The following is a 10,867-nucleotide window of genomic DNA, read 5'->3' as shown; positions in this document are numbered from 1 at the left end:
AAAGACGGCCGAACCAATCAATCCTAAATCTCATCTTCTCTCCAGCTGGATATGAGATGACAATATGAGGGAGGTTGTGGGCAGCATCCGTCCCGCTGCCCAACGACGGCACGCATGTACATGTGCGACTTTGAGCTAATGTGTGTGACCGAGGGTTAGCACACTTGTCTGCCAGTTGTCTTAATTTAATCGTGTGAATGTGCGACTAAGAGGCGAAAACACTCACAGTGATGGCTGTTGATGCTAACCCGCTAAGCTACCGTCTAAAAGCGGCAACACTGCAGTGGTACCTTTCTGCTCACCGTTAGCTGCATTTCATTCATCGGATGCCCTTTAAATGCCACTCACCAAGCGAGCTGGATGTTTTTTGATGGAGAAACATGTTTGTGTCTAACCTGGACCTCTAAGGCACAATGCACAGATTTCAAGTGAAGATGAAATTGTCCATTCCATTTTTCCGAGCATCTTAGTGCTTTGGGATCCAACCGCATCTGATAGAAGTGAAGCTTGTTCTTTCGTGGGCAACCTGGAAAGTGAATCGGAGAGAACGAGGTAGAAAGTCAGTCACTGGCATTGAGAACATTGACTGATTTACTGCAACTTAAAGAGTGAGGGACACGGGGGGGAAAAAAAGTTACCCTAAAAACTTTTTAAGAAGGGGTACAAATAAGATACCAATGATTACTGAGGCATCGGGTATCATTTCAATACAGTGCAACACTGTATTGATACTGTGTCGGTATGTCAGTGAGTACTGACACCTGCTGGACAGTAAACATCCCTACAGGCAACCCGGTTGACCGACTCAACTAACTAGGTCTACACAAACATAACATTTGAGTCTTGTATTTCCGATTGTTTTAGCTCATTTCTGCATGAAAAAATATATTTGATATTGTTAGATACATTCAATAAATGTGAATATGTATCATGACGTGGCATTTTAAGTGAACTTGTGAATGATGATGCTTGTGTTGTGGAAGTTTTTATTCCAAAGGATATGTCTGTATCAATTCGAGAAACCGTTCATTGCGACACGGATATTTTATTGTTTAATTAAACATATGAACGTTTTAAAAAAAACATGTCCCATATTAAGTATGTAGCATTTCCCTTTACGTTGAATTCCATAAATCCACTTTACACTCAACGACTGAGCTGCGGGCAGGACGACCCAACTGACTGTAGTTACACATCATGGCCACATTGATGCAAGTTAAAATCATGAAAGTCGTTTTATGCTGTGAACTGGTGCGGCCACATCTTGTGTTTGGCGACTTGTGCAACTGTCTGCTCATTCACATAAACGCTGAATGTCTCAGAGGGGCTAAAAAAAAAAAAAAAAAAAAAAGACTTCACGGCCTCACCGCTACTGCCTACGCTCGGGCCATGTGCCCCACCTGCAGCAGACTTGTCTCGATGCCCACGAAACTTGTTCAGTGGAAACCGACATAATCCTGCTAGCTAAAGGATGGATCAACATTCACAAATGACCACAGATTCGCACTTGACCGAGGTGGACTCTTTTTACATTTGCACTGCTGTAGTTTTTCTCCAAGTGACACATTTTGTATCGTGGCTTGTTAGCGTTCCTCTCATTTGTCATCGACGCCCTGGGATATAATTAAGTTGAGCATGACACTTGCCTCCACTCCTTTGGGTTTAAGGAAAGATCTGGATGCGAGTTCATTTATTATTCATTTTGTAGGGCAGTGGCAAAGCAATACAGAAAAGTGTAGGCTATGCGTGCTCTTACTGAAAGCATCTCTTTTATATTTTCAATGTATCTCCCGGGCGTCCTGCAAAATCCCACGCAGTTGTCAACAAAAGCCTTTGTATGTGTGTGACGCGTATTGCACCGGGTTTGCGCTAAACAACCGCTCAGTTTGGCACACTGGCTGCGACTCATTACTATGCTGAACACGTATGCGTCATATGAAGACGCAAAGCACACATAGCACGTTTTCCATCCTGGTGTGAAAGCCTTCTAGGTGTGATCCATTTCTACCTCTCTGCAGCAAGTTGCAGTGGGTGAACTCGTGCTTTCACACAAACTTTCCTGTTGAATCCGCAATTTACCTTCAAGCACATTCTTTCGTACCTCCGCCATTTTCTATACTGCAGTGTGCATTATTTTTCTGATGTCATCTCATTTCTAGGAATTGTGACTCACTAATCATCTCTCTGTATTCCATTTCTGGAACAATTGCTCTTATTATGCGCTACAAATGTCAGTCAAAACTCTTGTTCCGTCTCTGTGTTGGGTGCTCTCGTTTGTACCCGCGGGCTAAATTGCACCTTTTGGCTACAATATGCACAGACTAGTAGAGCGGAGCCCCTAAAGTTGAACATAATTTGTGTACAGGACGCTCGCAGACCTCCAGATTAATCTGATTTGTCAACATATTTCTGTCAGAAAATGATAAATGTCAAAAGAAGAAAAAAATGACACCGCCTTACTGAACAGGCAATTTAAACATTCTTTGCTGTCAGTAGTGTCAAGTTAACCACTGTTAAATATAAGAAAAACAGTCATTTCTATTTCCAATGGGGAGAAAGTCAAACGAATTATACGAGCAAGCCCGATCGTGTTAGTCATAAAACATAGGACTACACTGCTTTCTGCTTATAAATGAGGCGACACACATTTTTATTTCCTCATTTTGCTAATGAAAATTCCCCTTAATTCCCTTCACGCAGATTCATACAGGTCAAGTAATTATGTTGATGGGAACATACCAGCTTTTCACAGGAAATATGACAGAAGCGCTTCACAGGAAATATGACAGAAGCGCTTCATAGTGATTTTACCATTTTTTACCATTCACCCCCAAAAGTATTAGTTCAACAAACATTTGACAACATTTTGTTGAAAATAACTTCCTCTCAGTCTATTTTCATATCCCCAAAAAAGCGCATCCATGTTTGGAACATCAGTGACCTTATCTGAACTGGAGACATATCTCCACAGTACTTAACTGATCACTGAAACGCGATGAGACAGAAATTGAGATTTTACACAACAGACATTGACATGACCTTCGCGGAAGGCACAGACTGATGATAGATTATGCATCTCCTCTCCCTAACCCTCAGTACAAATCAAGGCTATGGGCCTCTGAATTTAAGCATTTTGCACACGGTTGCCGACCTCATTTTTAATGAGAATCTGGCTGACTTAATCAATCACAGCCTTTTTAATTATGCGTAGGTCCAAAAATGTTTCAGAGGAGAAAAGGTAATTACATTTCGCTTAGTTTGGCCTAAATCGCAGTTTGTAAACTACTATAGCCACTAGGGGCCAAATGTTATCGCAGGTCAGTAAGGCTGGACGTACAGCGTTTTAATTAAATACTGCAAGATGATGACTTTCAGCAAGGTTTTGTCTTGTCTACTATTTTGCCTCTAAAATGTTAATTAATGTCCCCAAGTGAGGTCTTGCGAACATGATGTGAGCAGGAGCAAAAATCTGAGGAAATCTGCTTATCCACATTGCTGAGTTTATTAGTTAACATTTTATTTCAATTGTAAAGTTTTATCATGAATTTATGTTTGTGCTGTAGTCTACTTAAAGAGGAAATCGACCCAAACGTATTTTTTTCAATATGTTCCTCAGCTTCAGAAAACAAGTCAGCCGTGATTGGTCGCCACCTGAGCCCTGAGCCGTTGTGATGTCATTTTCAGGCGACCGAATTGACAAAATGGCCGCCCCCAGAGATGGCTAAAAACGTGTGGATTAACAATTATTCCGCAAACGCAATACTTATCAGAATGCCTTGTTTCAACTAGTGGGCTTGCATAGAACATATTCTTTAAAAAAAAATATGTTTGGGTTGACGTCCGCTCTAAGCGGTTGGTGCTCTAACATTTTTGAAAATGTCCCTGATGTATATATGTCAAAGTCACAGAAAACTCAAGGGAGATCTCAGTTCAGTGAGCATCAAATGATCAACAAGGCCTTCTCCGCTCGCTTCAACACTATCGGAAGCCCTGACTGTAATATCAGTCCATTCATCCATTTGATTCTTTTTATTCGCAGAAATGATGACACTCAGCATGCCCGCTATTATCATCCCGCAAGTCCTTCAAGTCTTTTCCACTGTTTGTTCTTGAAGTGGACGCTTTTTCCGGTCGCAGAAGTGTTACTGATTTCCAAACATGTCCCGAACACCGCGTCTTCCACCCATTTCCTTCTCCCGTCGTTTTGATTGTTTTTACCTCATCCCGTTAATCACTGTTTTGCTCTGTTCCTCAACTATCGTCTACTCAATCTCATTCGATATCAATCATCGGCGTAGCACTATGAGACCAGACTTCACCCGTTCTCCTTACGCTCTGTCATTACATGTTTCCCCAACGGCTATATTACTTGCAGTAGCCACGGAATACAAAATGCTCTACGCTGTGTGTTTCCGTCAGTCTGCTATACGGCCTTGTGTCAATGGGTTTACCGCCGTGAATATAGCATATCGGAGACATTTCTTTCTGGAAACAAAACCTGCAGGTTGACTGCGGATCAATTTAATGAATGAATCACCTGTTTTTGCTTCAGCGGCTTTGAGAAAATACCGCCCGACTTTGCACCCGATTTCAATGGGAAAAGCCGTGGCGCACAGCAACAGGGGACAATTCAAATCATATGAACAGCAGTAAGATGAGGAAATAATTCCGGATGAAATCAATCCAGTTGCCGTGATGACAAATCAAACTGTCTGAGCTCTGCGTTTCAACTAGGCTGTAACCATGGAAACCAAATATTGGTACCCTCCTGTGAGATTGTCCTGATGTCTGCTTTGTGCCAGCGGCACAAAATTACTGCAAAGATTTTTTTTTTTAATTGTCCCAAAAGAGCTTCAATTAGGCTGTTTGCACCAATTGTGCATCATTTCCATCATTAGAACAATTGAATTTTTTGAGATTCACTTGTAAGACCAATTGGACACACCTAGTGTATTTCCACGTTGTCATTATCTGTTTGTAATACTGCTACCCAGACAACACACAACTATACGGGTTGCTGAATTTCTCATAAATTCAGAAGCATTTAAATAAGGGATGTGCAGGTCTTTTTTTTTTTTTTTTTTGGCAATTACAATTGTGTTGAAAGGATTGTGGATTAACCATGCCTTGAAGCAATTAAGACAAAACGGGGTGAACTATTTAGCTGCTAATTTCGCCATTGTTGACCAAGGAAATTAGTCAAATGTCCATCCCTACTGTAGCCTTTTTTATTAACAAGGTTGTATTAATAGCGTATGTGTACATTTCATAGTACCAAAGACCTAATGGAGTTCACTATAAACAGCGGAGGGCACAAGCAATTAACAATAAGTCTGGTGCTGGGGGGTCGGGGAGAGGATGAGTAACATGTCATTCTAATGCTATTGCTAAAATAAAAAAAACATGCTTCCTTTTTTAATTTTCTCAAAAATGAATTGGAAAATATATCTTGAAAAATCGATTCTTTTATAAATGATGGGAATTTGTTTGATTGCCTCTGCTTAGTTCAATATATTTGTTTTCATTGTGTAGGAAAGTCAAACAGATGGACGGGGAACAGGGAGAGATAAATGAGGGGGTGGGAGGGGGGCGTAAAGGTGGGCACAGCCTATGCATCTCATCCCTCACACAGTTCCCCAGTGTCTAATTAAACCCATCACACATCTCGTCGCTGGTAGAATGCCAATCGGCGATGTGTGTCTATTTGTGCGCACCGGCCTTTGAATACTTTGTGGGAAGGAATGTCTGTGTATATGTGAGTGCGTGTGTGTAAAATCGCTTAACATTTGTCTTTTGATTCATATCTATTTTCCCCAGCCTACATTTCTCAGCATTACATAATTGACCACAGAAACATCTGAAGAAGACGAATGTGGTGGTTTCGCTCTTAGAAAAATGATAAGAGCTTTTAAAGAGCACTTACAATATTTCACCCCCCCCCCGACACCGAGATAAAATGTGTCACTGAAAAACCATTTCCTCTCTGGGTTTCACCTCCCTGCATCCTCGTTCCCGCCATGTACACTTTGTTCGAGGCCAACGATAACGGATGTTCTACAGACAAAGATTTGCCAATTGATTTTCGAAAGGGATTTAACTGAAAGTTTAATCCAGATCTTACTTTTGGCCACTGATCAAAAACAAACAAGTGTTACCTGTGTTACCTTTTAAAGCGGGAAGTCACCCCAAACATATTTTTTCAAGACTATGTTCTATACAAGCCCGCCAGTTGAAACAAGGCATCCTGATAAAGATTGCGTTTGTGGAATAAGAGTTAATCCACCCGTTTTTAGCCATCTCTAGGGCGGCCATTTTGTCACTTCTGTCGACTGAAAATGACATCGCAGCTACTCAGGACTCAGGTCACGACCAATCACGGCTCACCTGTTTTCTGAAGTTGAACCGCGATTGGTCGCTACCTCCTGCATGCACATTGACCTCGGCACCTGTCACCTCACTTTCTCAATCAAATTGTTCCGTTCAAATCCCAGCGGTCATCCATAGATGCCTGTTGCCTCACTCTCATGTCACCTTTTCATCTCCCCTGAGCTGAAGTTCTTTCTGCATTTTGCATTTAGGTGAGCCATGCGTAACCTGTGTGAACCTTGCAACCTAATTGGATGCCGCGCTCCCTTTCCAACTGACCTTTTCCCACTGTGCTAACATGACAGAGGGTGCATTTCACTTGCGGGAGAGTGAAAATCCAATTTAGTGATATTATGTGACAGTCAAACACCAGGGACGTGACCAAAACGCCATGTAACGACAATACGATTGAAAAGACAGCAGTGCATCCCACCAGGTCTGACTGAGTAAAAAAAAAAGAAAAAAAAAAAAAAGAAAAAGAAAGGCTTTTTTGTTGATACTCTTTTCTCTCTCTGTTAGTGATAGACCAATCGGCAATCACAGTTTAGCAGCCATAATCGGGCACAAAGGGCCCATCAAGATCTCGTTACTGTATTAAATATTGAAAGGATTAAGTCTTAAGTAAGGCTTTAAAAAAAACAAAAGTGCTTGAAAGTGTTGTAGAGAGAGAGAGAGAGAGAGCAGAAGGCCAAAGTTAGTGGTGCAACGGATCATCTTTGATCTGTTATGGATCAAGCACCACGGTTCGGGCCGGGCACGAGCCGCGGAACGGTTGGTGGGGGGGGGGGGGGGGGGGAAACTAAAACTAAACTGTGCGAGTTCACCCAAACATATTTTTTTTCAAGAATATGTTCTATGCAAGACCACTAGTTGAAACAAGGCATTCTGATAAATAATATTGCGTTTGTGGAATAAGTGTTAATCCACTCGTTTTTAGCCATCCCCGGGGGCGGCCATTTTGCCTGCTGTGGACTGAAAATGACATCGCAACTGCTCACAACAACCAATCATGGCTCAGATTCAGAAAACGGGTCAGGCGTGATTGGTTATGGTTGGTGATTGTGATGTCATTTTCGGTCGACAGAAGACAAAATGGCCGCCCCCGGGGATGGCTAAACATGAGTGCATTTTGCTGCGTGACTCATATTCCACAAACGCCAAATCAATCAGAATGCCGCGTTTCAACTAGTGGGCCTGCTGGGAACATATTCTTAAAAAAAATATCTTTGGGTTTACTTCCATTTTAAGGCATCGTGATTAGTCCGCATTCATTGTAATAGCAGCAGAGAAAGTTGAAGATCCTCATGGATCACGCAAGTCGCATGTATGGGAGCATTTTGTCAAATTGGGTTGAAACGAGCCCTCAAATTAACGATACAGAAAAAAATCAGTTTCAGAAATGCCTTGGTGCTGGATGTGTTGTGTTTTTAATTTGGATCTCCAGCACCTAATCTTTGTCATAAAGGTCCAAAACATGACTGCCACAGTCCATATCTGCCTTCTTTTGGTGTTCTTCTTGCATGAATGAACCCTAAAACGTTCTCCCTTCTAGCCGTGCTTGTGCCAAGACATTTTCCTCTGTCTTTCTCCCCTCTGACTCGCCACTCCCCCCTTTCTCCCGATTAGTCTGATGTCGAGGTGAGAGGAATACTGAGGGAAAGAGGCGAGGAGGGTCTTTGGTGCTGAGGGCCAATGCCAGCTGCTTACTGAAACACAGACTATCCATCTAAACACACTTGACCAAAGGAATACTATTTTTTAACGATATTTACTCCACTAGAGTCGCTTAAAATGACTAATGAAGTGTTTGTTACCAATATGAATTTTTTTTTTAAAAAAAGACTTGAACAGTTTGTGACCAACATTATGAAATGTTGGCTTGGTTTGTGAATTTATGACTTTGTGACTGTTGCTATGGGTGATCCTGTGAATGAGTGGCAGTGCACAAACACGAAAAGTAGAAATGTACAGCAGTTGATGGAATGAGTTTGCACTGATGTCATCTTGGAAAACATAAACAGGTTCAGGCAAAATACAGACACGAAGGATGTGCATCGCCCCGCAAAAGACGTTTTTTGGATACGTGAGCTGCAAACGATTCAAGGGTGGTTCGACTCAGTGGGGTTACGATTCAATTCGATATGGTATGGCTCAGTTCAAGAGGGTATGATACAATGACGTTTGTTGTGATTTCGCATACATATTTGAATTAACTTGGCAGTACTGTAAATACGCCATTTCTTTCTAAGATACCGTATATGTCTCCACTAAAAGACAAATCGATACGTATCTCAGCAGAGCTGGGCATTCTGTCTATGTGACGGACCGGCCTGTCTATCCGCCTATGACGGACGCCCATTTTGCTGACGAATGACGGGATTTTTTTTTTAATTAAACGGACTAAGCATATTCGGAAGCCCATGTATTTAATCCGTTTTTCGTCTGCAGTCCGTCTCTAGTCTATTTTTTGCGGTGAGGCTTCGATGGCAGCGGCGAAGAACAATAGTGAGTTGTTGTTGCCCGGGGGGACAGATTTGAGCGATGGACCCGGCCGTGAAAGGAGTGAGTCAAGCAAAAACAACAACTCACTATTGTTCCTCGTCGCCCGTACGCGCCTTTTGTGTTCATCGAGTACCACAATCTGTAAATGTTGTCGTGTGTCTTCTATGAGCGCTCCGCTTGTCTGACTGGAATCTGCAAATGTAGCTGTCTACCTTCGTCTTCCTGCCCAGGTCTGTATCTCAGTATATTTCGAAGTGGAGCGATTCAATTTGTTTCGATTTGACGCAATCTTTGAATCCAAAACCGATTTTTCGATTCGGTTTATGTTATACCCCTAAAAGATACATATCCTGGCTGTGGCAGCCATGTTTGGTGCAAAGCCGTTTGTTTACGGTCCCGAGAAAAATTCCAAATACAAGCAATAAAACAGACCTACTGCCTCCATTGTGTACGGCAAATATTTTCACTTCTGGTGAGTGTGGTCTGACTCTCTAGTGCCTACATTGTGGAGCAGTTAAACAATTCCAAGCCATTATCTTCTCATTCAAACAAAGCCAACACCGTCATTGGGACTAAGGTACATGGAGAATTCGCTAGTAGCGTGTGTGTTTGCTTTTTAACTTTATTAAAAAGTCCAGTTAAGCGATATAAACTTTCTTTTTTTTTTAAACTTGTCGGAATTAAAATATAAGGAGCACACTGACTGATATTGTCAAAGGTTAGATTTGGTCGTCTTGCATCTGACATGTTAGCCACAAAACTCGGTTTCCCTCTTTCCTTCGCCGAATTGGATAGTTGTACAAATGTAGTTCGTTGCTGTTTTTTTTTAAACTTTTGCAATCATGTGAGGAGGTGTTACACCCCATAATTGAGCAATAATTCACCATACTTCAATTGAGATGATAAAATCTAAAACAGAATACAGACGGGGCACGTTTGTAACCAAAACACCCTTAGCTCCAAATATGTCCGACACGTGCATGATGCAACACGGCATGGCGACACATTCCCAAGCGCTATTCTGTTGTTGTGTTCCGTGTGATGTTTAAGATTCAACACGGTGAAATTAGGTGGAGTTTTTCTAGGTTTGCGAATGAGGCTTCAGCCCAATACCGTCCTAGAAAGGGGGCAAGGCTGTGTGCGTTTGCTGTCTTGGGGTGCACCTCACATTTCATTCAGAGGGAGATTTCCGCAAGACAAATGAGGTGACGTTGACTCTACAAAATTTTTTTAAAGTCTATCTCTTTAAATTTGAGGAACACATCCAGGGGCTTATGCTTTATGCCTGGCATTAAGGGGAAGATCATGTCGAGGGAAGTGTGAAAATCAGTGACACAAGCATTTTTTTCTCCTTGCTTACTCGTGATGTACCGAGACTCCTTAAGATACACATTTTTGTGGTGGAAAAACAAAAAAATATTGCAACTGTCAAGCTGCCATAGAAACAGCAGTGGGACGTCAACTGCTTGAAAGCAGGGTGGTGCCATTTCAGGGCTGATGGCCCAACAATGGTGGAGTCAAAATAGATTTGTAAAAAGAAATGTATTTGTAAAAGACTTGCTGTATAGTTTGCTGGCTAAAGAAGGAGCTCTGATGAATAAATAATTTAAATGTGGCTCCTGTTATTGGCAGCTGTCGTATTGTCTTTCTTAATAAGGAAAATCAACGACTGATTCGTTGGCATTTTATATATTATTTGTGTATTATATATTTCCATTTATTGATCAGAACGGTGTGGTCTGGAGCAGCTGTGACATTGTGGAGTTCTGCATGGATGTAGGTCTACTACCCATAGCTGGTATCATGTTGCATTTCATATTGCACGCTAATTGAGACAAGACATGGGCTGTACCGTATTCTGACGGTATTGATCGGGTTGGGCATCGAGAATAAAGTGGAACTGGAGCTGACGTTTGAGTTCTCCCGGAATCACTCAGATTTCTAAATAAGAGATAGGAGCCGCCGAAGGTGATTATTATCAACTATTATGTTAACTCAT

The 10,867-nt window shown here is 41.8% G+C and overlaps 1 protein-coding gene across 2 annotated transcripts in view; it reads left to right on the top strand.

The window, feature by feature from the left end:
- Positions 1-10,867, top strand: part of sf3b3 (splicing factor 3b, subunit 3) — a 58,419-nt gene that overhangs the window by 17,771 nt on the left and 29,781 nt on the right. The window contains exon 1 of one of the 2 annotated variants that reach the window (XM_086027458.1): positions 8,960-9,098. The exons of the other annotated variant lie outside the window; for it this stretch is intronic. The gene's annotated coding sequence lies outside the window, so the exon portion shown is untranslated. Of the gene's footprint in view, positions 1-8,959; positions 9,099-10,867 lie in introns of those variants that run through there. 2 annotated transcript variants of the gene reach the window in all.

The sequence above is a fragment of the Filicampus tigris genome, chromosome 4 (assembly GCF_054856515.1).
Source record: "Filicampus tigris isolate MCC_2025a chromosome 4, RoL_Ftig_1.0, whole genome shotgun sequence".
NCBI classification, from domain to species: Eukaryota; Metazoa; Chordata; class Actinopteri; order Syngnathiformes; family Syngnathidae; genus Filicampus; species Filicampus tigris.
Note: the sequence above shows the minus strand (reverse complement) of the source record. Positions and strands in the feature narration are given on the sequence as shown.